Source organism: Sturnira hondurensis, unplaced genomic scaffold (assembly GCF_014824575.4).
Source record: "Sturnira hondurensis isolate 20B ecotype Veracruz unplaced genomic scaffold, ASM1482457v3 Scaffold0014759, whole genome shotgun sequence".
Classification (NCBI taxonomy): domain Eukaryota; kingdom Metazoa; phylum Chordata; class Mammalia; order Chiroptera; family Phyllostomidae; genus Sturnira; species Sturnira hondurensis.
Genome location: NW_028087390.1, coordinates 653,529 through 681,528, shown reverse-complemented (window position 1 = coordinate 681,528; position 28,000 = coordinate 653,529). Strand labels below are relative to the sequence as shown.

The window sequence follows — 28,000 nt, the reverse complement described above, 5'->3', positions numbered from 1 at the left end:
GGGACTACAAGTAGGACGCCAGAGTCCAGGTCTCTGAAAGTCTGGGTAGTTCTTTCCCTGGGCTCCCAGGAGTGACTGGTGCCCCTCTCCCTCCCGCCACCACCACACACACTTACACTGTCCAGCCCAACACACTTTCCTAGTTTTACAACCCTTCGGCATCTCTTCTGTGTTAGGTGACCTGAGGATCCCCTAAATAAATTTTTCTGGCCCCCTCTTCCCTCTATCACCCCTGCTCCTGGAAGGCGCATCCCCAGTTTGGAGAGGACAGATTTATGAACGTCTCCTCAGGGTTACCTCCAAGACAACCTTGACCATGAAACCAGAATCTTGAACACTTGACCTAAATTTTCAAGGGCATCTGTTTCCGTCTGTAATTGTCACCAGCCTCCATTTGAAATTCGATCCTGTGTCACTAATAGTATTAACAGGAGCTGAGGTCCAACCTTCCAATGGGAGACTGTTGCGTAGGATTTTACTTCCAAACGAAAGTAAATCAGTTTCTATAAACCTGCAGTAACCCCCTCCCTGAGTACAATAAAACTGTTGTCACAATCAATAAATCTCTAGTTTGGGGCAGTGAAAATTAGATAACTGTTCTCTGTCTCTTCGGCCCCCACCCCCATGAGACAAAGCCACTATTCAAAGAGCGGGGAGTCTTGTTAACCATTTCTGAAGTCCCTCGCTGTACCCGGAGCCTTTGAGACATGCACCTCTCAGTCATCGGAGAAAACCAGACGTTTAATTATGGTGAGTTTTGTTCGATCATTACGGATAATAAAGACAACCTTTTCTCTAGGTACAAATTATAACGCAAGCTGCTCCGGCATCTGCACCGACCGCATTTGTCTCCAGCGTGGTTTCTCTCACCTCTTGTAAACTGCCTCTGAATTTCTCCTTCTCTTCTGACTAGAAGATTTAATATGTTGCAAGAGATAGATTTCACGAAATGCGTTGTCCCTTCTGTAGCTACATCTGCTCCGACCTATTAAGAAAAGTAAGGCATTTTGATACTAATTGCAAATAAATTGTGATGTGTTCACCGAGTAATTGATTTAATGAAGTTCATTTGAAACTCCAGAGATTGGCCAAGTGAAAAGCCCCCTGGTGTGTCTATTGTGGAGGGAAAGGAAGGTTAGTTTTTCGTTTTCTTTTTTTCTAAAAAAAAAAAAAAAGAATACAGGTGGTGTGGCGAGTGGAAGGGTGAGAGGGTGGTTGGCAGAAATGTTACCTCCTAAATCGGCGAAGTGGCGGGAAAGAGCCGTGGGGATCAAGCCTCCCGCCCGCCCGCGGAGAGTACCAAGTCCGGCCAAACCTAGCGCAGGCAGCCTCGCACTGAGCGGGCCCGGGCAGACGGACACACGCAATTCTGTGGCAGACGTGGGCCCAGGAGAAGACGAGTGTGAGGGCCGTCAGCGTCCAGGAGTTGCTGAGGTAGCATAAGAAGCTACCTTTAGGTTTTGTCCCCGGCTTCCTAAAATGCTCTAGCGGGCTTCTAAACCCCTTTCTTGGCCGAAGGGCCAGAAGCCAGTTGGTTGGGAGGAAATGAGGGGCACAAGACGGCTCTACCCTCAGCTGTAGACCCAGGTCACAGCCAAGGAGAAAAGTGAGGTAGCTAGTTCCCGCTGCCGCAGGCAGGGCAAGGGTTCGAGTGTGCAGGGCCTGGGGCCCACCCACAATCAAGAATCCAGGACAATGGAGCCACTTTCCTGGCTCACGCAGGTTTCCTTTTCTGACCAGACCAGCTGGCAAATTAAAGGGCTGGAGCTTGCATGGTGCAGAATGGGAATAAGAAATTTCTGAACATTTCCTGTGTGCCAGACTATGTGCTTCACAATTAGCTCCCTCTTTCGGAGCAAAGGGTATTTTTTCCCTCCTCCTTAACAGATGCAGAAACTGAGGCTGGTAGAACCCTTGGCAGCAACTTTCCAACAATGTATTGGCTACTCTGGGCTATCCGCCAAGCCCAACTCTTTGGAAACGAGAAGAGAAGTTCTCGTAGAACTCTCCCCAGAATCCCCTAAATATTCTCCTGGGTAATTTAGTCTGGGTTGCTTGGGGGACAGTGTAGAATCAGCCTCAAGGCCAGGCCCATGTCTCTAAGTTGGAGGAGCACAGTGTGTGGCTTGAGATTGAATTTTTTGTTTCGTTTTGTTTTAAAGAAACAAGAGACTTCATCAAATAATCAGCTGGAACTGAGCTAGCCACTGGCTCCAAGTTTCTTAGAGTTGCCCTGCTGATGAACTTTCCCCGAGTTGCTTCCTCCCCTTTCCGAAGCCGCTAATCTGGGTCCCAAAGCGCCCACATGCCACATTGGTGCTGGGGGAGGCGCTGACTGTGCCCCGTTGTCAGATGCTGCAGGGACCTGCGAGTTCAGGTGGAAAAGAGAGGGGTATCCCTCCTAGATCCCTCTGCCAACTGCGGGGGAGACAGCACCTGCTCTGAGATAGAAAGACACCACATGCAGCATGCAGGCCGGTTCTCACTCTCGGATGAAGTGAGGAGTGTAAAATCCAGGCAAATGCAAATGCTCAGCGCTGGGATACAACTGCGGTCACGTTTCCTCCTCAAAAGGCAATACCCAGAGCGAACCTTAGCGAAGAAATCAGCCCCTCACTTTCCCTTTCGACACTTCCAGCTGGGTAGCGTTCCACGCCTCAGCCCGGAGCACCCGAGAAGCGAGTGGCACTGGCCTCGGTGGGGCCGCCAGAAATACCACCTTGTCCCTGGGCGCCCAGCCGGCTCCTTCCCAGGAAGCTGCGCTCATTACGCTTGTTTTGTCAGGGCTTGCCAGATGCGGGCCCACCCTAGTGGGGCATCTGAGCTGACCACATTCGTTGTTCGGACCAATGCACCTCTACTTTTGCCTTGGTGGGACATTTCCCCCCGTTTTTCGGCGTGCCGAAAAATAGAGAGGGAGACCCTACCTCCCCTGGCACGGGGGAACCCAACTAGCCGCCACGCCCCAGGCTCAGCGTTCCATATCTGGAGCCCCCCTTCCTCACCTCTGGGCCACTGAGTAGATGAACTGGGAGCAACTTTCTCTGACCAAAGGCCACATTATACTTTCTTGGGCCACGAGTTTCAGCCTTCCAACCCCAATCTCACCTGCTTCAGCCGGCTGGGAGGGCCCTGGGGGTCGAGGAAGGGGCGGGCTACGGCGCCACGGGGCTGGTTGGACTCAGGGGGCCAGGCTGCTAGAGGCTTTGGGTTTGTTGAGGGAGGCACGGGTTGGAAAAGGAGAGTTAGGATTTGAGCAGATTGGCCGCCCAGGGTTGTTTCGGGATGACCTTTTCTCCTCAAAAGGGAGCATCGGCAGCTGATAATCTCGGGTGAGGGGTGTGCAGCTTTTGTGAGTATTTTCCACATTGCTGGGGCCAGGGGAAGATTGGCCGGACTTTGGAAGGTATGGGAGTCGCAGTAGTCCGCATTGTTTGAAGTTGCAGTCTGCGTGCCCCAGGACTTTCTTCCTCCGGAGCCCAGTGGACGCCAGGACTCAGCTGCACCCAAGGTATGGGCTGTCCGCTACCTCCGCCCCCGCTGCAGCACCCCCTGTGTCACAGAGATACGACCCTTATGGCCTGACCAGTGCTCAGAGGGAGGAGCGGGGCGGGCTGGTGGTAGCTCAGTGTGCGTGCGCCGGGCCTGAGAAGCAGTCACCCGCAGGGTCTGGGCATCTGAAAGTGTGATTTGGAGAGCTGGGTGTGGAGATTTACGATCCTGGAGGACAGAGCGTGAAAAGGGTATCATCATCAGTTTTGACTGAAAGAAAGAAAACATATCTTTAACAAAAAGAAGGGCCCTTGCTATTCACCCGCGTTGTTAGGACAACGTGAACTATCCTTGAAATGATTAGTTCCACTTCAAAGGAATTTACATTCAACAGTGAAATCTCAGCCTCTTTTTACTTATTCGAAAAGACTTTTCACTACGGAGAGTCATACATTCCGTCCTTCTATTTATTTTTCCCTTATTCACTGTGCACTTGTATTGAATTAACAGAGAAAGTCGCACAACGCATTCATTATGTAGACCAGCCCTGGGTTCCGGGATTCCTGAGCTACAGGTAGACATAGCAGGGAAGAGGGGTGAAGGTGCTGGGGTCAAGGGCTGAAACCATTTGGGATCCTACCAGGCTTGGAGGATGGGGTGGAAAGTGGGGAAAACAGGTCTGCTAAACGGGAAGCATGCAAGCTAAAAAACTAACTCAAGCCCAATCCAAGTACAGTAAATGGAGATCTTGAAGGGTTGGTAGGGGCAGTTTGCACGCTTTACGTTTCTGGTGAAGCAAGTGGAGCTGAAGTTACCAGTGCACCCCAGAAATACATGTGAAAAATTGATCTGGTTGGCACAGCTATACCCAGCCCAAAGCTAATCTCCACAAATTGAGAAGACAAACCCCATCTCTCCAGGCACATGCATACATTCCCAGGGTGCATCTGTCCAAGTTCCACCCCTACACCTGGTTCATCACTTGACACCAAATCAAGGAAATCTCTAATCAAAGAAACAAAAGTGAAAAGTTTACAAGTGGCATGTCCTGGTGGGGGTGGTGGGAGGTGCTACTGCTGTCCCTGAGCACCTTTGGGCAGTGGCTGGGATAAAGTGCCAACCCCCACCCCAACTGAGCAGCACCCACCAACTTTCAGCTTCACTTCACACACATCTCCAACTCCCAAGTACTCTTACTTCAGCAGGACTAAGTTTTTCTCAACCAGAACCATGATACCAAACTTTTTATTGTCAATCTGTTCCAGTTTCTAATTAAATTGAAAGGAAAATCTGGGTTAGTAATTGTATTTAAGAGTTTGCCCTCTTTTTCCTAACATATCTTGATTCACACCCTTCCCCCACTAAAGAACTGAGCCCATGCCTTGAATTACTATCAACACTAATTCTAACACTTGTCCTTACTAACCAGGTTTTGGAATCTCCCTGGCTAGATTCAGAAGCAGTGACCTGAAGCTGCTTACTATGAATTAAAGGTGTAGCCATTTGACACCTGGTAGCAAAGGTGCAAGTTGGGGTAGTGACTGGAGAAGAGCCTAACTTTCCTGTATCTGCACAATATCTTTTATAATTGAATTTACTGGGGTGCTATTGGTTCACAAAACCATACAGGTTTTAAGTATAAAACTCAACAAAACATCATCTGCACACTATATTATATGCCCATGATCCCAAGCAAAGTCTCTTTCCATCCCCATGTCCACACCCACTTTCACCCACCTCCACCTACCCTCCAGCCCACTTTCCCTCTGGCTATCACCACACTGTTGCCTGTGTCTGTTATATCTATATCACACACAAATATATATATATATATATATATGTACATTTATATATAGCACACATTTATTATACATTTATTTATATATTATATATCACATATATGTTATAAACATCACATATCTATGTTATATATTTTTGCTTAATCCCATCACCTTCTTTTATCCAGCCCCCCAAACATCCTCCTGTTTGACAACTGTCAGTCTGCTACATGCATCCATGCCTCTGTTTCTAATTTGTCCATCAGTTTATTTTGTTCATATATAAATAACATCATATGGTATTGGTCTTTCTCTGACTGGCTTATTTCACTTAGCATAATAATCCCCAAGCCTATCCACACTGTCACAAAGGGTAAGAGTTCCTTCTTTTATATGGCTGAGTAGTATTCCACTGTGTAAATGTACCATAGCTTTTTATCCACTCATCTACTGAGCTAGGCACTTGGGCTATTTCCATATTTTGCTTACTGTAAATAGCACTGCAATGAACATGGGGATGCATTTATAATTTCAAATTAATGTTTCAGGTTTCTTTGTATAAACTCCCAGAAGTGGAATCACTGGGTCAAAAGGCAGTTCTATTTTTAATTTTTGAGGAACTCTATACTGTTTGTCACAGTGGCAGCACCAGTCTGCATTCCCACCAACAGTGCATGAGGGTTCCCTTTTCTCCACATCCTCACCAGCAATTATTCTTTGTTAATTTATTGATGGTAGCCATTCTGACAGGCGTGAGGTGATATCATTGTGTTTTTAAATTGCATCTCTCTGATGATTAGTGATGCTGGGCATTTTTCATATCTGTTGGCCATCTGTTTGTCCTTCTTAAGAAGTGTCTATTCATGTCTTTTGCCCATTTTTTAATTGAATCCTATAAGTTCTTTACTTATTTTGGAAATTAACTCCTTATCATATGTATCATTCTCCCATTCAGTGGGTTCCCTTTTCATTTCTTTTTGTTGTGCAAAAAGCTTTTTAGTTTGATACAGTCCAATTTGTTTATTTTTCCCTTTATTTCCCTTGCCCAAAGAGGTGTACCTGCAAAAATATTGCTATGAGAAACATCTGAAATTTTAGTCACATGTTTATTCTAGGATTTTTTATGGTTTTGTGATTTATTTGTCTTTAATACATTTTAAGTTTATCCTTGTGTATGATGTAAGCTGGTGGTCTAGTTTCATGAACAAGATCTTTGGACTGAATGAGAACTCAGGTTTTGTTCAGCATTCTGTAACTACTCTCATGTTCCTCCTTCCCCCTGGATCCTCCTGGATTTATTTTACCTTCTTGGTCTTACAGTTTTCTTTTATTTCTTCTTCTGCCCAGACCTGAAGTTTAACCTGAGACATCATGTGCCCACTGCCTCTCAGTCAAATGCTTTCTGGGAGGGATTGCTTGTCCTTTCATCTTCTGACTTTTTGTACTGAATTCAAATACAGTTGAGTCAGAACCCTAAGCAGAACTCTAAATGTGCCAACCTCCCAGGTAGTTCAAGAGAATGAAGGCAATCATGAAATTCTAACCCCCTACCCCACCCCAACTAGACTAATGTCTTAGACCTAACACTGAACTCCTGTAGACTTCCACTGGGTTGGTGTTTGTTCCTCACTAGTATGTATACTTCCCTGTGGGTAGCAAACACATTTCAGTACAATGTCCATGCCAATCAGGTTTCTTTGGAGGCGCCTCTCTTGATTTCAGGCAGGATGGTCAGGAGAGGGAGGGAGGGAAGGAGTGGGAGAGAGGGAGTAGAGAGAAAGAGAGAGCAGTGAAACAATACTGAGAGAGTGCTTAGGAGGCCTCCAGCTGAAAAGGCTTGAGAATGAGAGGCTCAAGGCTCCAACTCTGGTGGGAGGAGGGTAGGAGGAGGCATGTGAGAAAAACGACAAATCCTAAAGCACACCACAGGAGAGCTGGAGATCTAGGTAATGTATTCCTAATTACTTTTCATGCTGGGAAAAGGGGTTCCTTTAAAATTCTATTTTAAAAGCTTGTTTTTGTACTGAGTCATAGTCTGTATCTTGAAAGAGCTATTTATACATTTTAACTTTTTACATAGGGTGGGGGGATGGTAAATGCTATAAAGGTACTTTTCTGGCAAAATCTGTAGAAAAAGCAGAGCTAGGAAAGACCTTTAAATTTTTATTTTATTTTTGATTTTAGAGAGAAGGGAAGAGAGGGAAAAAGAGAGGGAGAGAAATATCGATGTGAGAGAGAAACATCAATCAACTGCCTTCCACAGAAAGCCCCAACTGGGGACCAAACTCACAACCCAGTCATGTGCCTTGACCAGGAATTGAACCTGTGACCTTTTGGTTTGTGGGATAATACCCAACCACACTGGCTGGGGCTGAAATGACCTTTAATAATAGCTTTTCTATTTTAGTAACAGGTGAGTATCAAAGACATTGATTTGCCCTGAAATATTCACCATTTCTTTATAAGAAATAAGGAAACTTTATTCATATTTCTGTTTAATATATCTCTCAGGTAGCTGAGGCTCCAGATGTGCAAATGTAAATTATAAGGACATGACTGTAAAGTAGACATCCTGTCAGCAGAGGGCATACTTGTCACTGTGAAACCCTATTTCCAGATTTAGAGGTGACAATGGTAGGTAGTTGCAGAAATGATGGGCAAAATCTCGTTGGAATGGGACTACAATGGAGATCTAGAAAATGATTTTTAAAATGTCTATTTCTTGAAACTGAATATAAAGAGAACAAGATAAGACATGTCGGTAAGTTTTACACCCATAATTATATAGTTTTCAAAAAGTAAAATATCTCAGGACTGGTAAAACAGACTTTTAAAATCTTGCTTCGATTGCTATGAGGTTGAGGTCAGAGTACCCACTGAACAAAGACCTGAGATTTTTCTGTGTGTCCATGATACCTTTAACCACTCAGGACTTCTCAAAATCAGAATGCAACTGGAAATGCTATAAAAAGTACTGGATATGACTCTGAAAGCCCTTTGTTCTAGTACCTTCCAGTGAGTTCTTAGGCAAGTTACTACCCTTTCCTGGGTTTCAGTTTCTTCATTTGTGATATAAAGAAGTTCAAATGGAACTATATCATCTCTAAAGTTTCTTCCTGTTCTAACAGTATGTGATTCTGAGAACAAAATGAAATCTGGGTCCACATTGAATTTAATCCTCATACTCTAGGATTCTCAAATCATGTTTTCTAAAAGAGTGACATGCAGACAGGGATGAAGGTAGCAAGCAATGCTGATAACTTTGTGATGCTAACTTTTTGCATTGTACAGCTGAGAGCGGTTCTGAGAACACTTCATCTTGCATGGTGGGAACAGTAGAATCTGATATGCTCTCAGGCTGAATCCAGGCTGCAAATGAGTCATAAGTAGAAATTCATGAAGGAAAAAAAAGCCAGAGACCAAGGCACTTTTCCCAATGGAAATGCTGAGGTCTTCGAACTAGGCCAAAATAATTTAAGTTAAAGCAGACTCAACGTTTCTCTGGCTGGTATGGTTCAGTGGATTGAGCACTGGCCTGCAAACCAAAGGGGAGCTGGTTCGATTCCCAGTCAGGGCACATGCCTGGGTTGCAGGCCAGGTCCCCAGTAGGGGACACATGAGAGGCAACCACTCATTGATATTTCTCTCCCTCTCTTTCTCCTTCCCTTACCCTGTGTCTAAAATTAAAATAAATAAAATCTTTTTTAAAAGAGTGGATTCAGCATCCCCCGGGCTCAGCCTAGAAATTTTTGGGAATCCCAGATTCAAGAATGTCAGTGTTGCCCTGGCTGGTATAGCTCAGTGGATTGAGCGTGGGCCTGTGAACCAAAGGATCATGGTTTAATTCCCAGTCAGGGCACATGCCTGGGTTGCAGGCCAGTTCCCAGCAGGGGACACACAAGAGGCAACCATACATTGATATTTCTCTCCCTCTCTCCTTCCCTTCCCCTCTAAAGATAAATAAATAAAATCTTTAAAAATCATTTACTTATTTAAAAAAAAGAATGTCAGTGTCACTTTTATAGATGGACTTGTGTTCCTCAGGTCTTTTTCAACCCATAGTGAAGTTTCGATATTCCTCTGATGAGCAATTTTCACACTGACTTAAAAACTCTGAATTGGGTTTTCTTGTTTCTGCCTAGAGTATATAATAGATTTGTTTACCATAAGGAGTAGGGCCACTACTAGTTTTGTTATTACTTTCTTAATTGGCATGAAACTTCTAAAATTGAAAACAATAAAGCCACATGCAGCTGTGGGTGTGCATTTGCTCACTGGCTGACTACCTTAGGATATATTATGAATAGGCAAAATTATGATATCCTGGAAGGCCTAAAGTCTGCTGTGTTCTAGAACCTGCCAATCTCTGTGCTTTCCACTTTGCTTCCCAGCTTTATATGTCAAAACAATGGGTTCATAGATTATGAAGCTTCAGAGAGACTAGCCTGGCTTTCACTAAAGTCAGGTGTTTGGGTGCAAGGGCTGTCATTTACATTAGGCTCTCACTGTCCAGTCAAAAGTCATATGTGGCTAATGAGATTTAGAAACATAGCTCAGCCCTGGCTGGTGTGGCTTAGTGGGTTGGGCATCACTTTGCAGACTGAGGAGTCGCCTTTTCAATTTCTGGTGGGGGCACATGCCTGGGTTTCAACCTAGGTACTCAGTTGGAAGCAGGAGTCAACCAACTGATGTTTATCTTACACATTGATATTTCTCTCCCTCTCTCCTTTCCTTCCCCACTCTCTAAAAATAAATAAACAAATAAATAAATAAATATTTGTAAAAGTGTAGCCCAAGTTGAGGTGTGCTATAAGTGGTAAGTGCACACCAGATTTGGAACAGCTAATACAAACAATGCTAAATATCTCAATGTTTTTTTAATATTTTACACATGGAAATGATAATGAGTTTAATATAGTATATTATTAAGATTAATTTTAGCTGTTTCTATTTATTTTAATGGGGCTACCAGAAAATTAAAATTACACATAATTCACGATTATGCCTCAAATTCTTTTTCTATTAGGCAGCACTCTCCAGAAAGTTAGGAAAGAGCTCCTAAATACCTACTCTGTGCTGAGCACTAGAACAGACCATATTTTCTTGCTCTTTACAGCTCCAGAGTCAATTATAGTACCTGACACATACTATGTCAGGTAGTTGGTTATTCACAAGTAAATGAGTGAATAAATGTATGCCCCCTCTAACACTCCAATCCTAGCAAACATTGACTTTGGAAAAGGCATACAAAACGAAATGGTTTCCTCAAGCACTCCACCCCACCATTGTTTGATTGTGAATGAAAAGAGCTTGGGAAATTGCAGGAAACCTTAGTTCAAGAGTCAGCGCAGCAAGTCATTCACTCACTGTGAGATCTTAAACAAGTTCCTTTTTTCCCAACTTCTTTTTCTTCCTTGATATAATAAGGGTAGGCCAGACAGTCACTCTAGGCCTCTCTAGTGCTGATATTCTGAGTCTATGACAGGTGTGGGGTGGGTACCTTTAAGAAGAGACTTTCTCTAATTCTTATTTGGCTCCCTCTTGCCTGCTTTATGTTTCCTTATTTTCATTTTACCTTTGTGCATTACAGTCTCTTCCCTGTCCCCACTAAGCAATTTCAGTACTATCCTTCTCCTGTTTTTTTTTTTTTTTTTTTTTTTTTTTTATTGCTCTGCTTCTACAGTTGCTGTAGATGTGAAAGATGTTGAGCTTTCTGGCAGTGGTAAGTAGTCGGTGCTGGCAAATGAGAGGCCCAAGATTTAGAACACTGGGGAGATAGGGCAAGATTCCAGTACAGATATTTCAAGGCAACCATCACAATTTCAGCTTCCCTTGCTAACATTTGCTAACCTGTTGGTGCTCTTTAACATTTCCTCTAAAATTAGGGGTTCTGTAGTGCCAATTTGAAGCATTTGCTCATCTAGCTGTTGAATGGGAACAAGCCACCAGATCAGGGGTCATATACCCAAATGCCTTTTCAGAGGTCAGCCCGAGAACATCAATGGGTAGGGTGGGTTAGTATAAGCCAATGAAGAATGGTAGATGCTGTGGCAAACCAAAGAGTGCTTGTTCTGTCTAAAGGCATTCAAATACTTCTTCCTTTTAAAAAGATGCTGTGGTGACTAAACAAAACACAACTCTGGACTGAATTTGGCTTATATCCAATATACTTCAAAGTTTGCCATCTTTTTTGAATTTTTAAAAATTATTTTATTGTTGTTCAATTACAGTTGTCTCCATTTCCCCCCCAACGAACCAAACCCACCTCCCTCCCTTGCTTCCACCTTCCCCAGTGGTTTTGTCCATATGTCTTTTACAGTAGTTCCTAGAAACCATTCCCACCATTGTCCCCTCTCCCCTCACCTCTGGTTATTGCTAGATTGTTTTTTTTAATATATTTTATTGATTATGCTATTACAGTTGTCTTATTTCCCCTACCTTTAGTTCGTGTCCCTGGGTCATATATATCAGTTCTTTGGCTTCTACATTTCCTATACTATTCTTAACCTCCCCCTGTCTATCTTCTACCTACCATTCATGCTACTTATTCTCTGCACATTTTCCCCCCTTCTCCCTACCCAGTCCCATACTGATAACCATCCATGTGATCTCCATTTCTATGATTCTGTTCCTGTTCAAGTTGTTTGCTTAGTTTGTTTTTGTTTTAGGTCTGGTTGTTAATAATTGTGAGTCTGTTGCCATTTTACTGTTCATATTTTTTATCTTCTTTTTCTAAACAAGTCCCTTTAACATTTCATATAATAAGGGCTTGGTGATGATGAACTCCTTTAACTTGACCTTATCTAGCAAGCACTTTATCTGCCCTTCCATTCTAAATGATAGCTTCGAGGGACAGAGTAATTTTGGATGTAGGTCCTTGCCTTTCATGACTTGGAATACTTCTTTGCAGCCCCTTCTTGCCTGTAAGGTTTCTTTTGAGAAATCAGCTGACAGTCTTATGGGAACTCTTTTGTAAGTAACTGTCTCCTTTTCGTTTAACTGCTTTGAAGATTCTCTCCTTAATTTTAATCTTGGGTAATGTAATTATGATGTGCCTCAGTGTGTTCCTCTTTGGATCCAACTTGTTTGGGACTCTCTGAGCTTCCAAAGTCCCTTGTTTGGGACTTCTCTGGACTTCTTGGAAGTCTATTTCCTTTGCCAGATTGGGGAAGTTCTCCTTCATTATGTGTTCAGATAAGTTTTCAATTTCTTGCTCTTCCTCTTCCCCTTCAGGTACGCCTACGGTTCAGACACTGGAACATTTAAAGATGTCCTGGAGGTTCCTAAGCCTCTCCTCATTTTTGGGGGATTCATGTTTCTTCTCTCTGTTCTGGTTGAATGTTTCTTTCTTCCTTCTGGTCCACACCGTTGATTTGAGTCTGATTTCCTTCCTGTCACTGTTGGTTCCCTGTACATTTTCCTTTATTTCACTTAGCGTAGCCTTTAGTTTTTCCTCTAATTTGTGACCATATTCAACCAATTCTATGATCATCCTTATTACCAGCGTTTTGAACTGTGCATCTTATAGGTTAGCTATCTCTTCGTCAGTTAGTTGTATTTTTTGTAGAGTTTTGATCTGATCTTTCATTTGGTCCATTTCTTTGTCTTTATGTATAAGGGGTGGAGCCTTAGGTGTTCCCCAGGGCAGGGCAACCTGAATTGCTGCATTGGGACATTGTATGTGGGGGAGGGATTCAAGGGTCACATACTCTGTTTACTCTGCTCCTGTCAGTTTTTAGTCACTTCCTCAGCTACCTATAATCAAATTGGGCCCTTCTGGTACTGATTCCTTTACTTACTCTGAATTCCTTTACTTACTCTGAATTCCTTTACTTACTCTGCAACCTGAATTGCTGCATTGGGACATTGTATGTGGGGGAGGGATTCAAGGGTCACATACTCCTTTACTTACTCTGCTCTCTGTCAGTTTTCAGTCACTTCCTCAGCTACCTATAATCAAATTGGGCCCTTCTGGTACTGATTCCCAGGTGGGTGGGCTTGTGTACATTCTAGAACCCTGTTGGTCTCTCCAGTGAACTCTCCTGTGAGTCTGGGAGTTTCTCCCGCTGCCACCTCAACCCGTGTTTTCCATCAGAGGTTTGAGGCTTTATTTCCCTGTGCTGGAACCCTGGGTTGTGTGGTCTGTCTAGCTCCCCAGTTGTTTGTCCTGGGGAGCATGGCACTCGAATATGGGACCGCCCAGTCTGCAATCCGATGCCTCATTGTGTCTGCAGCCGCTGCCTTGCCTGCCAGCCACAGCCTTGCCCACCCAGGTCCTCCAGCCACTGCCTTGCCAAGAGACCTCTTTTCCCAGCTATCTGTCTCTGCCCCTCCTACCAGTCTAGATGAATGTTTCTTCTTTAAATCCTTGGTTTTTGGACTTCCATACAGTATGATTTTCTGTCAGTTCTGGTTGTTTTTTGTTTTGAAATTTATTGTTGTCTTTCTTTGGTTGTGTGAGGAGGCAAAGTGTATCTACCTATGCCTCTTTCTTGGCTGGAAGTCAGATTGTTCTTAATTTCAATGTCTCTGGTTATATTTTGTTTGTTTTTTTCTTTTGTTGATTATGTTCCAGTTAAAAGTGAGATCAGGTCTGGCTAGTGTAGCTCAGTGGATTGAGTGCAGGCCTGTGAACCAAAGGATAAATGTTCAATTCCCAGTCAGGGCACACGCCTGCGTTGTAGGTCAGTTCCCAGCAGGGGACGCATGATAGGCAACCATACATTGATATTTCTCTCCCTCTCTCCTCTTTCCCTCTAAAGATAAATAAATAAGAATATTTTAAAACAGTGAGATCAAATGTTATTTTTCCCTCACTGCCTGGCTTATTTCACCTACCCTAAAGACAGGCCCTATGTCTTAGCCACCCTTGTAGCCTTAACACCCAATGCTAGGTCTGGTACTCAAAGTTTACTGAACTGAACTACTGTTGTGCACAGTTATGGAACTGAGTGGCTCCTTTCCTAAATATTCATTTTTTTCATCTATCTATCTATCTATCTATCTATCTATCTATCTATCTATCTATTTATCACAGATCTATTGCAAGTATGTTTTCCACTGTGCAAATGGAGGGGGGAAATATTTCAGCAGATCCTTTTCTTGTAACATTTTCAAAGAAAGACATCCTGAGTGTTATTTGCTGAGTATTAGGCACTCTTTTATGTGCTGAAGACACACTGGTAAAATGATAGAAAACCCCTGCTCTCACAGAGATCACAATCAAGAATGGCAAAGGCGGGGCTTTGGTGGAGGGCAGATACCACTTCTTTGAGGAAGCTTTCCATGGCTCCCTGTCCTACTCACTTGCTTCTCTTGTACAAAGTGTGTACTCCTGGCCAAAGCCTTGGTTATTCCATATTTGAGTTGCCTGTCTGCTTGAAGTTCTTTCAATCTGGACTTTGGACTGCTCACAAGCAAAGACTCAGGCTTTATCATGCTGCATCCACAGGGCATAATATGGTTCCTGCCATAGAAGTAGCACACAATAAATATATGCTACTTAGTGGATAAATAACTGACAATTCTATCTATAGTTTGAAAATAACCAATGAAACTCAAGGATATTAGAGTCATAATAATTTGTAGTTTAATTAGTTGAGGTAGAATATGAAGCAATAGGGTACTAGAAGACCAAAGAAATAACATATTGGCTCTGGGGTAGTATAGCGTCCATGCTATAATCTGTTCTCATTGCATTCATTTGAACATTCCATTTAGGGTTATATAAAACACAATAACATTGTAGTTCTGTGGAAAACCACTCAATTTTGGAGGAGGCATTAATTTGAAGCAGAAGTTTAAAAAGATTCTGGGAATATATTTATTTTACCCTTCCCACTACATTTGTAAAGACATAATCTAAGTCTAAATCCATGTCCATATCCATATACATGTCTATCTCTAATTTATTTTGCTGTTCAGATTTAAAAATGCTACTGAACCTGAAAAAAATAATGTGGGGAAACAAAAGCATATGAGGTTAGCCCATGGGTTAATTGCCTGCAAAATATGTACCTGGATTTGAACCTTTTTTATACTTTGGGGTTTTAAAAAATAGAGTGCAAATTATTTTAAAGATTTTGTTTATTTTATTTTTAGAGAGAGGGGAAGGGAGTGAGAAAGAAGGAGAGAGACACATCAATGTGTAGTTGCTTCTCATGTGCCCCCTACTGGGACCTGGCCTGTAACACAGGTATGTGCCCAGACTGGGAATCAAACCGGTGACCCGTTGCTTCACAATCCAGTACTCAATCCACTGAGCCATACCAGCCAGTGCAAATTTTTTATTTAAATGTAATTGTTGGGGGAATCGAGCATTATTTTTTCAGTTGTACTAATATGAAATGTCAAGTACACTTAGATTCTTATAGTTGTTGAAATTCCTTTTTCTATAGCTTTTGTAATTCCTTTCCTATCTATTTTTCATTCCATTTTCTAAAATAGCACCCTCCTAGCCTTAAATACAAAACATCATCACAGACATTTTTTGAGAACATCTTACATTGGGACAGTGTTTGAAGCAAGTCCCTTTTTTCATAGCATTTCCTGGAAAATTGTTTTAAACTAAATGCATGCTAGTTTTATAGCCTTCCATATCTCCATTTTTCCTGTTATCATTTACTTACTAAGGATCCAGAGATTGGTGATTTCACTTAGGCAATGCAAATGTCCTGGAAAATACTTTCTGTTTTCTTTCCTGTATGTATCCCTTTAGTTCTGTGTTCTCCCAGAGCCTTTAACTTTGGGCTAAGGCAGATTGCAGTCAGCATCTACACCTCCTAAAATGCTACAGAGTCTGCATTTTGCAACTCTGGTGTTGGGTAATCATGACACTCATGGTCTTCACCCACCTCCATGCATGTCTCTTGCACACAAGCATAGAGTTCTCATTGGTTTATGCCAGAGAACTTCATTAAAAAAAAAGGAGCCCTCTGAGTTGAGGGTTGGGGCCTTGGTGGGAAGTTCCCTCCTCAGTGATCACAATGCACTTCATTAAACATTCTTTTCTGTCCCATTTTTTCCAGAGATGAGACTAGGGGTCTGTCATGTTGGAGGACTGCTAAGAATAGTATAGCTTCCTCTGGACCTGCCCCATGATTCTCCTTGACATTTCAACCCAGACATGTGTTTGTTCGAATTGACTGAGTTTCTGTTGTCTGAGAAATAAGTTTAAAGTAATTCAAATATGAAGCTGAGTGGTTGGCTTGACCCCAGCTTACAGGAACACTCTCAACAATTGAAAGTACTTCCAGCCATTCATGTCTCCTTCTCTCTCTTCCTTTCCCTATAACTTTCCTGGATAGAAGAAATGGACAATATAATGACTTTTCCTGTCTGACTTTAACCAGGGAAGAGCTAAAAGGGTATCAGTCATTTCCAAGAGATATGAAAGGTGTATGTGTATGTGTGTGTGGTGGGCTAGGGACACAAGGAAGACAATGCAAATCAGTCTAAGATTTTTCTGTCTCCTGGACATGCAGGAAACCATTACTATACCACTCAGGCTGTGCTCTCTGGCTGCTACCACCAACCCCACCCTTTCCTCTGGTATACATTAAAGAGCCAACAGCACAACAAATAAAAAAGGAGAAATTTTTGAATTAAAAACTGAACTCAACAATGAAAAGAAAGAAAAGAGTAAGGAGGCTGTGAAGCAAGTGACTGCTGCTATGACTGTGGGGAAGGATACTAGCTCCCTCTTTCCAGATGTAGCGAATTACATGCAGTGTGACAACCTGGAAGTAAAGAAACTTTGTATATCTTTACTTGATAAACTATGCCAAGAGTCAAGTAGACACAGCCATCATGGACATCAGCAGCTTTGTGAAGTACTGTGAAGATCCCAATCCTCTAATTCAAGCCTTGGCAATCAGAACCATGGGGTAAATCTGGGTGGATAAGTTTATAGAGTATCTCTGTGAGCCTCTCTGCAAGTGTTTCAAAGAGGAATCCCTATTTTCAGAAAACAGCAGCTGTCTGCTTGGCAAAACTCCGTGATATCAATGCCCAAATTGTTGAAGATCATGGATTTCTGGATTATCTGCCAGACCTCATGGAAAATTCAAAACCAACTATGGTAGCTAATGTTGTGCATTATCTGAAATCACTGAATCTTACCCAAACAACAACTTACTCAATTTGAACCCACAAAACATTCATAAGCTGCTGACAGCCCTGAATGAGTACATGGAATGAGGCGAGATTTTCATCTTGGACTGCCTCTCTAATTAGAACCCTAAAGGTGACTGGGATATTCAGAACATCTGTGAGCAGGTAACTCTTGGGCTATCTCAGGCCAACTCAGCAGTGGTGCTTCCAGCAGTAAAAGTCCTAATGAAATTTCTAGATTTGTCACCCAAGGCCTCTACCTGCTACAATACGCTGCTGAAGAAGTTGGCCCCTCCACCTGTCACTTTGTAGTCTCAGAGCCAGAGGTGCAGTACATTGCCTGGAGGAATCAACCTAATTGTCCATAAAAGGCCTGAAATCTTAAAGCAGGAAACCAAAGACTTATTTGTGAAGTATAATCATCTCATGTATGTTAAACTAGAGAAGTTGGACATCACGATTTGAATGGCATGCCAAACCAATATTGCTCAGGTTCTGGCAGAACTGAAGGAATATGCTACAAAGGTTGATGGTGACTTTGTTTGAAAAGTTGTGTGGGGCATTAGACAGTGTACCATCAAGGTGAAGCAATCTGCAGAATATTGTGTAAGCACACTGCCTAAGATCAGGCAGACCAAAGTAAATTATATGATCAAGATGCAATTGTTGTCATTAGGGACATCTTCTGCAAGTACCCCAATAAATATGAAAGTATCATTGCCACTATGTGTGAGAACTTAGATTTGTTGGATGAACCATATGCTCAAGCATCTATGATTTGGATTGTGGGAGAATATTATGAACAAATTGACAATGCATATGAATTGCTAGAGAGGTTCCTGAAGGGTCTTCATGATGAAAGCACCCAGGTGCAGCTCACTCTGCTTACTTCCACAGTGAAGTTATTTCTTAGGAAACCATCAGAAACACAGGATCTGGTAAAGCAGGTCTTCAGTTTGGCAACACAGGGTTAGGATAATGCTGACCTTTCACCAGTTGCTGGCACAACAAAAGAAGTAGTCTTGTCTGAGAAGCCATGATCTCTGAGGAGACAAAACTTATTGAGCCAACTCTGATGGATGAGCTAATCTGCCACATTGGTTCTTTGGCCTCTGTGCTCCACAAGCCTCCCAATGCTTTTGTGGCAGGAAGTTACAGAATCCATTGCAAACACTTGCCAATATATTATGTGAGCATTGAGTGCAGGTGACAGCATTGTTGGCACCACCACTGCCACCAACCTGGAGCAGCCTCAAGTTATTCCCTCTCAAGGTGAACCTCTGGGGGAGTTTTAAAATCTTTTTTGGGGGGTGCTTTATCTAATTTAAAATTTTATATTAGATTTATTTATTTTATTTTACTGTTCTTCAGGTGCAGTTGTCTATCCTTTCCCCCATCCAATCTCCTCCACCCCAGCCATCCCACCTACATCTCCTGATTCCACCCCCCTTGGTGTTGTCCATGTGTCATTTATAGTTGTCCCTGAAAACCCTTTCTCCTTTCCCCCACATTATCCCCTCCCCCTCCCCTCTGGTTACTGTCAGTTTGTTCTTAATTTCAATGTCTCTGGTTATATTTTGCTTGCTTGTTGTTTTGTTGATTAGATTCCACGTATAGGTGAGATCATGTGGTATTTGTCTTTCACTAACTGGCTTATTTCATCTAGCATGATACTCTCCAGTTCCATCCATGCTGTCCCAAAGGGTCAGAGCTCCTTCTTTCTTTCTGCTGCTTAGTATTCCATTGTGTAAATGTACCATGGTTTTTGGATCCATTCATTTACTGATGGGCACTTGGGTTGCTTCCAGCCCTCGGCTATTGTAAATTGTGCTGCTATAAACATTGGGATGCGTAGGTTCTTTTTGATTAGTGTTTGAGTGTTCTTAAGATATAATCTTAACAGTGGAATTGCCAGGTCAAAAGGCAGTTCCATTTTTAGTTTTTTGAGGAAATGCCATACTGTCTTTCATCAGTGGCTGCAACACTCTGCATTCCCACAAACAGTGCACTAGGGTTCCCTTTTCTCTACATCTTCTCCATCAGTTGTTTTTCTTGATTTCTTTATGATAGCCATTCTGACTGGTGTGAAGTGATATCTCATTGTGGTTTTAATTTGTATCTCTCTCATGGCTAGTGTTGCTGAGCATCCTTGCAAATGTCTGTGGGCCCTGTGTCTGTCCTCCTTGGAGAAGTATCTGTTCGGGTCTTTTGCCCATTTTTTAATTGGGTTGTTTGTTTTCCCGGAGTGAATTTGTGGGGGTTCTTTTTATTTATTTTTTATTTATTTATTTATCTTTAGAGGGGAAGGAGAGAGGGAGAGAAACATCAATGTATGGTTGCCTTTCGTGCGTCCCCTGCTGGGAGTTGGCCTGCAGGGAACCAGCCTGCAACCCAGGCATGTGACCTGACTGGGAATAGAACCTCGATCCTCTGGTCGCAGGCCCATGCTCAATCCACTGAGCCACACCAGCCAGGGCCACGAGTTCTTTATATATTTTGGAGATTAAGCCCTTGTCTGAGGTATCATTGGCAAATATGTTTTCCCATACGGTTGATTCTCTTTTCATTTTAATGTTTTTTCAAGCTGTGCAGAAGATTTTTAATTTGATGAATCCCATTTGTTTATTCTCTCCTTTATGTCCCTTTCTCTGGGGGACATATCAGTGAAAATATTGCTCTGTGAAATATCTGAGATTTTCTTGCTTATGTTCTCCTCTAGGACTTTTCTAGTGTCACTACTTGTATTTAAGTCTTTTATCCACCTTGAATTTGTTTTTGTGTATGGCGTAAGTTGGTGATCGGGGTTCTTCTTTTTTTTTTGCATGGAGCTGTGTGACTCTCCCAACACCATTTGTTGAAGAAGCTATTTTACTCCATTTTATGATTCTGCTCTGTTTATCAAATATTAATTGACCATAGAGACTTAGGTTTATTTTGGGGCTCTCTATTCTATTCCATTCATCTATGTGTCTGTTTTTATGCCAGTACCAGGCTGTTTGGATGACAGTGGCCTCATAATACAGTTTGATATCAGGTATTGTGATCCCTTCTACTATGTTCTTTCTCAAAATTGCTGCAGTTATTTGGGATCATTTATGGTGCTATAAAATTTTTTGAAATATTTGTTCTATATCTGTGAAATATATCATTGGTACTTTGTTTTTTAATATATTTTATTGATTATGCTGTTATAGTTGTCCCACTCTCCCCCTTTTATTCCCCTCTGCCCAGCATACCCCATCCCACCCGCATTCCCCCCTTTTAGTTCATGCCCGTGAGTGGTACATATAAGATCTTTTTGTTCTCAATTTTCTATGCTATTCTTAACCTCCCCTTGTGTATTTTCTACCTACCATTTATGCTACTTATTCTCTGTACCTTCTCCCCCTCTCTCCTCGTTCCACTCTCCCACCGATAATCCTCCATGTGATCTCCATTTCTGTGAATCTGTTCCTCTTCTAGTTGTTTGCTTACTTTGTTTTGTGAGGTTTTTTAGATTCTGTTGTTAACAACTGTGAGTTTGTTGTCCATTTACTGTTCATATTATTTATGTTCTTTTTCTTAGATAAATCCCTTTAACATTTCATATAAAAAGGGCTGGGTGTTGGTGAACTCTGTTAACTTGACCTTACTGGGAAGCACTTTATCTACCCTTCTATTACAAATGATAGTTTTGCTGGATAGAGTAATCTTGGATGTAGTTCTTTGCCTTCCATTACTTGGAATACTTCTTTCCAGCCCCTTCTTGCCTGTAAGGTTTCTTTTGAGAAATCAGATGATAGTCTAATGGGAACTCCTTTGCAGTAACTCTCTCCTTTCCTCTTGCTATTTTTAAGATTCTCTCCTTCTCTTTAATCTTGGGTAACTTAATTATGATGTACCTTTGTGTGTTCCTCCTTGGGTCCAACTTCTTTGAGTCTGTCTGAACTTCCTCAATTTTCTGAAAGTATATTTCCTTCACTAGATTGGGGAAGTTCTCCTTCATTATTTTTTAAAATACATTTTCCATTTCTTGCTTTTACTCTTCTACTCTGGCACCCCTATGATTCAGATGTTGGAATATTTAAAGACATCCTTGAGGTTCCTAAGCTTCTCGTTTTCTTGAATTCTTGTTTCTTCATTCTGTTGTGGTTGAATGGATCTCCAAACTATTGTTTTGAGTCCTGGTTTCCTTACTGTCACTGTTGGTTCCCTGTAGTATTTTCTTTATTTCACATAATGCAATCTTCATTGCTGCCTGGGTCTTCCTTATGCTGTTGAAGTACCCACTGAGTTCCTGGAGCATCCTGATTACCAGTGTTTTGAACTCTGCATCTGATAGGTTGGCTATCTCTTTGTCCCTTAGCTGTATTTTTTCTGGAGCTTTGAAATGTTCTTTCATTTGGGCCATTTTTTTTTTATTTCAGAGTGCCTATTACATATAAGGGGAGGAGCCTTAGGTGTTCACCAGGGTGTGGCAACCCATTTTGCCACATTGAGACTCTGTATGTGGGGGAGGCATTCAAGAGGGAACAGTTCCACTTGCTCCACTCTCTGCTGGTTTTCCGTCCCTTCCCCAGCTACCCACAGTCAAATTGAACCCTTCTGGTTCTGGTTCCTAGGTGGGTGGGCTTATGTACATTCTAGGATACTGTGGGTCTCTCCCACAAACTCTTCTGTGAGGCTGGGAGTTTCTTCCACTTCAGCCTCAACCCCCATGGGTGTTTTCAGTCAGAGGTTTTGAGGTTTTGTTTCCCCATGCTCGAACCCTGGGTCGTATGGTCTGTCTCACTCTCTAGTTTTTCCTTCCAATTTATCTGCACCTGAATGTGGGAATGCCTGGTCCACAGTATCATTGGTAACTTAATAGGGATTGCATTGAATCTATAAATTGCTTTGGGTAGTATGAACATCTTGATGATGTTATTTTTCCTATCCATGTACATGGTACATGCTTCCATTTGTTTGTCTTCCTTAATTTCTTTCTTCAGTGTGGTATAGTTTTCTGAGTACAAGTCTTTTACCTCTTTGGTTAGGTTTATTCCTAGGTACTTTATTTTTCTTGTTGCTATAGCAAATGGAATTTTTTTCTTATTTCTGTTCCTGATATTTCATTGTTAATGTACAAAAATGCCTTTGGTTTTTGAATATTAACTTTGTACCCTGGTCTTGTGCCTAATTCACTTACTAGGTCAAGTCGTTTTTTGGTGGAGTATATAGGATTTTCTATGTACACTATTATGTCATCTGCAAACAATGACTGTTTTGTTTCCTCCTTTCCAGTTTGGATGCCTTTTACTTCTTTTTCTTGTATGATTGCTGTGGTTAAGATTTCCAATACTATGTTGAATAGAAGTGGTGAAAGCAGACATCCTTGTCTTGTTCCTGATCTTAGTGGGAAAGCTTTTAGTTTTTGCCCATTGAGTATGATGTTGGCTGTAGGTCTCTTGCATATGGCCTTCATTATGTTGAGGAATGCTCCCTGTATCCCCACTTTGCTGAGAGTTTTTATCATAAATGGGTGCTGTACCTTATCAAACGTTTTTTTCTACATCTATTGATATGATCATGTGATTTTTGTATTTCCTTTTCTTTATGTGATGAATTAGGTTTATTGAGTTGCAAATATTGTACCATCCTTGCATCCCTGGGATGAATTCCACTAGGTCATGGTGCATGGTCTTTTTCATGTATTGCTGGATGCAGTTTGCCTATATTGTGTTGAGGACTTTAGCATCTAAGTTCGTCAGCAATATTGGCGTGTAGTTTCCTTTCTTTGTCTTTATCTGGTTTTGGAAGTAGGATGATGCTGGCTTCATAAAAAGAGTTTGGGAGTCTTCTGTGTTCTTGGATTTTTTGGAATAGTCTGTGAAGGATAGGGGTTAGCTTTTCCTTAAGTGTTTTGTAAAACTGTCCTGTGAACCATCTGGTCCAGGGCTTTTGTGTGCTGCGAGTTTTTTGGTGACTACTTTGATATCGTCTGCTGTTCAGGCTTTCTGCTTTTTCTTCATTCAGTGTTGGAATATTATGTTTTTCTAGAAATGTGTCCATTTTCACCCAGGTTTCCAAATTTCTTGGCATACACTCCTTTGTAGTAATTTCTTATAATCCTTTGTACTTCTGTTTTATCAGTTGTAATCTCTCCTCTTTCATTTCTGATTGTTTATTTGAGTTCTCTCTGTTTTTTTCTGGAAGAGTCTAGTTAAAGTTTTGTCAATTTTTATTATTTTTCAAAGTACCCACTCCTGGGTTTATTGATCCTTAGAATTGTTCTTTTAATCTCTATGTCACTTTATTCTGCTCTGATCTTTGTTATTTCCTTCCTTCTACTTGCTCTGGGCTTTGTTTGTTGTTGTTCCTTCAGTTCTTGTAGATGTAGGGTTAGGTTGTTTATTTGAAGTGTTTGTATCTTTTTTTATGTAGGCCTGTATCACTATGAACTTCCCTCTCAGAACTGTGTTTACCGTGTCACATAAAATTCGGACTTTTGTGAGTTCATTTTTATTTGTTTCCAGAAACTTTTTGATTTCTTCCTTGACTTCATTCTTGACCCATTCATCATTTAATAGCATGCTATTCAATCTCAATAAATTTGAGTGTTTTTGAGTTATTTTTCTTGAGTTTGGTTTCTAATTTCAGTCCCTTGTGGTCAGAGAAATTGCTTGATATGATTCCAATTTTTTTGAATTTGTTGAGGCTTGTTTTGTGTCCTGTCTTGTNTATTTGAACAAATAATAAAGGAGAACTTCCCCAGTCTGGCAAAGGAAATAGACTTCCAGGAAATCCAGGAAGCTCAGAGAGTCCCAAAGAAGTTGGACCCAAGAAGGAACACACCAAGGCACATCATAATTACATTAGCCAAGACCAAAATGAAGGAGAGAATCCTAGAAGCAGCAAGAGATAAGGGGACAGTCACCTACAAAGGAGTTCCCATCAGACTGTCAGCGGATTTCTCAAAAGAGACCTTCCAGGCAAGAAGGGGCTGGAAAGAAGTATTCCAAGTCATGAAATCCAAAGACCTACATCCAAGATTGCTTTATCCAGCAATGTTTTCATTTAGAATGGAAGGACAGATAAAGTGCTTCTCAGATAAGATCAAATTCAAGGAGTTCTTCATCACCAAGCCCTTATTATATGAAATGTTAAAGGGATTTATATAAGAAAAAGAAGATGAAAAATATGAACAGTGAAAGGACAGCAAACTCACAGTTATCAACAACCCCACCTAAAACAAAAGCAAACCAATAGGACAGCTAGATCAGGAGTGGAACCATAGAAATGAAGAACACATGGAGGGTTAGCAACAGGGAAGTGGGAGGAGGAGAAGGGGGGAGAAGATACAGAAAATAAGTAGCATAGATGGTAGGTAGAAAATATACAGGGGGAGGGTAAGAATAGTATGGGAAATATAGAATCTAAAGAACTGGAGACACGTGGTCATAAACTAAAGGCGGGGAATGGTGGGGGAGGGGGTGTGCAGGGTGGAGGAGAATGAAGGGGGGAATAGAACAACAACTGTAATGGTATAATCAATAAAATATATATTTTTAAAAGAATTGTGCTTTTACACCTTTGAAATCTTGACTTCGGTCTCCCAGGTGATGTGCCACAGGTAACTTCCAGACATGTGGGAGCAGTGGATCTCTAGGAAGAAGGATTGGATAGTCTGCTTAGCAATGACCGTAGTGGGAACATTGGAGGAAATCTGGTAGTGAGACAGCCCTTTATCCCATCATCAGTGCCTGCAACGTTTGCATCTTTACCTACTCCTGTTTTGATCAGCAGTGGTCTCAATGATCAATTTGAACTCTATAGGGATAGGCATAGCACATAGTTCCTAAGGCTCTCTGGCTGCCTGCAGTAAAGGGTAAAAGCTTGGAGATTTCTTGAACATTTACTCATAGTCAAGAGCACATCTATATGGAAATGAACTTCACCAATAAAGCTTTGCAGCACATGGCAGAATTTGCAATCCAGTTTAACGAGAAAAGCTTTAGCGTCATTTTCAGCACTCCTCTGGCTATCCATACACCACTGATGCCAATCCAGAGCATTGATTTCTCCCTGCGTTCAACACCTTCTACCCATTCATAAAGATGGAATCTCTGAATATCTTGCAGATATCTGTAAAAAAAATTTTGATGCCTTCTACTTTAGCTTTTCTCATCCTACTCATTGTGTTTTTTGTAGAACATGGCAAAATGGAGCGCCAGGTCTTCCTCGTTACATAAAAGAATATTCCCAAATAAAAATGAACATCAGTTTCAGATTAAGGAATATCATTTAAATGCGAACACTGTTTCCATCAAGTTGCGAAACAACATTTATCCTATTACTAAGACAAATGTGGAAGGGCAGGGCGCGCTTTACTAATCTCTGAAGTTTGCTAATGGCATTTGGATCTTAGCTGAGCTATGTATCTATCCAGAAAACCCCAATTATATGCTTTTGCTGAAGTTTAGAGCTCCTGAAGTCTCTCAGTACATCCGTCAGGTCTACAACAGCATTTTGAAAAATGAATAGACTGGTCTGCTTCCCTCCAGCCACCCTGTGATTGGTGCAAGAAAAAAACTCTTAACTGGAAGAAACTATATTGCAGTATAGAATATGACCTTAAATACACTGAGGCCATCCACCAAGGTAGTGACTAATCCAACCTGTGCTAAGTTAGAGCACAACCTGTTAAACACTGTTTTTTAAATCCTTATCTGAGGATATGTTTATTGATTTTAGAGAGAGAGGAAGGAAGAGAGAGAGATGCAGAGAGAGAGAGGCACTCATGTGAGAAAAAAAAAACATCTTACATTTGCCCCTCTCAAGCGCTCTGAATGGGGATCAATTTCTCAGTTTCCTAGCGGATTTTTAAGCTTATTGAAAACGAGGGTCATGTTTTGTCCTTATGTGATCTGCTGAACATTGGGCACATAGTAGACACCCAATACATGTTCAATGACTACATGAATAAATGAAAATAGTAGACAATTTACTACTAGATTGTAGGATTCTAGACATAAGTATTATAGGGTTTTAGATAGTCAATTACTATGGATTAGGATACTCTACCTTTAGTAAGGTGTTTATTGTCCAGTAGCCTCTCAATTAAGGTTTTTATTTTAACCATGAATCACTAGTTGCAAGGAACAAACACTCACCCAACCTAGCACAAAAGAAGAAAAATTTAACTCTGAATGGTGTGGCTCAGTGGGTTGGGCATTGTCCTATGGACTGAAACATTGCCAGTTCAATTCACAGTCAGGGCACATACCTGGGTTGCAGGGCAGGTCCCCACTTAGGGGTGTGAGAGAGACAACTGATCAATGTTTATCTCACACATTGATGTTTCTCTCCCTCTCTTTCTCCCTCTTTTTCCCTCTCTCTAAAAATAAATAAATGAAATACTTTTAAAAGAAGAGTTTATTAAAAATTAATGATACAAATGGGAGGGAGGTGGGGAGGGCTGGGGTGGGAGTAAAAGGCAGAAAACTGTACTTGAACAACAATTAAAATAAAATAAAAGACACAAGAGATTGTCAAAGAACCCAAGGTCAGTAAACAAAGAGAGTCCCCATAGGAGCTGGAAAACTATCAAAATTTGACACTACATGGAATCACAGTTTCTTTCCCATGGAATCTCTGATTTATCTTCTCTCACTGCATATCTGCTTTCTCAATTCACTCAATTGGTTGTACATGTAGTATCATGGACATCCTCAAATGGCTAAAAAGCTCCATTTTTCTGGGGCCTCACTTCTGTATTTCTAGGAAGAGGATTTTATTAGTCCATGTTGAATTAGGTGGGCTCAGTTTAATTAGTTAGAATGGATGGGTTCACTTGGTCAGCTTAGGCTTATATCTTCATCAGAGACTATAGGCGAGAAGCAGTTCTTAGAGAAAGAGTGTATGGGTAAGCAGGCACCTTAAACTTGCCTACTAAATGTTTACTGCATCAAAGAAAAAGGAACATGTCTTAGAGGAAGGGGGTAAATAGATATTTGTTTTAAGGGCATTGTAGGTAACCTTAAAGTCCAAGATCATCAAAACATGTATGGGCTGTAGGAGAATTTCATTTGCCTGTGTCTATCAATCTTGCATGGTACTTATAATGGGTTGACCTTTGGAAAGAGCTTAGTGCAGTGCCTGGCATATAATAAGCACTCAATAAATGTTAGCTACTGTTAATTATAGATATTACAAAAAAAGGCTGCATTGCTGAACATTTGGATTTGTGGGCTCCTAGATGTGAAGAAACTCCTATAGAGTCTGCAGGCCCTAAGAACTCAGAATGAAGTAGAAGTTTGAAAGTTACATTGTAAAGTGATGGTCATATAGTTATCATTGTTTAAACAGCTAACTTTATTTTGCCAACTATTTGTAAGAAAGCACATTCTCAGATTCCACTGGTTAAACATAGATGAAAACCCAAGGATCAAGCATGTAAATGAGGTTGTGTAGTATATATACTATTTCTTAAAAGATATTTGGGGCAAAGGATACTTCCCTGGGGTGATCACAGTGATCTCACCTCTCAGCTAGCTGATAGAAACCAGAGAGATGAGAATGCAACTGCTCAGGAGTCATGCTGTTGAGTCAAGAAGATGTTTAAAAGAAGAGGAAGTGTTATGGAGATGAGAGCTTTCAGG

At 41.4% G+C, this 28,000-nt stretch overlaps 1 pseudogene; it reads left to right on the top strand.

The window, feature by feature from the left end:
- The first annotated feature begins 1,224 nt into the window (after window positions 1–1,224).
- Window positions 1,225–25,883, top strand: LOC118999305 (AP-1 complex subunit beta-1-like; annotated as a pseudogene).
- Window positions 25,884–28,000: the final 2,117 nt, after the last annotated feature.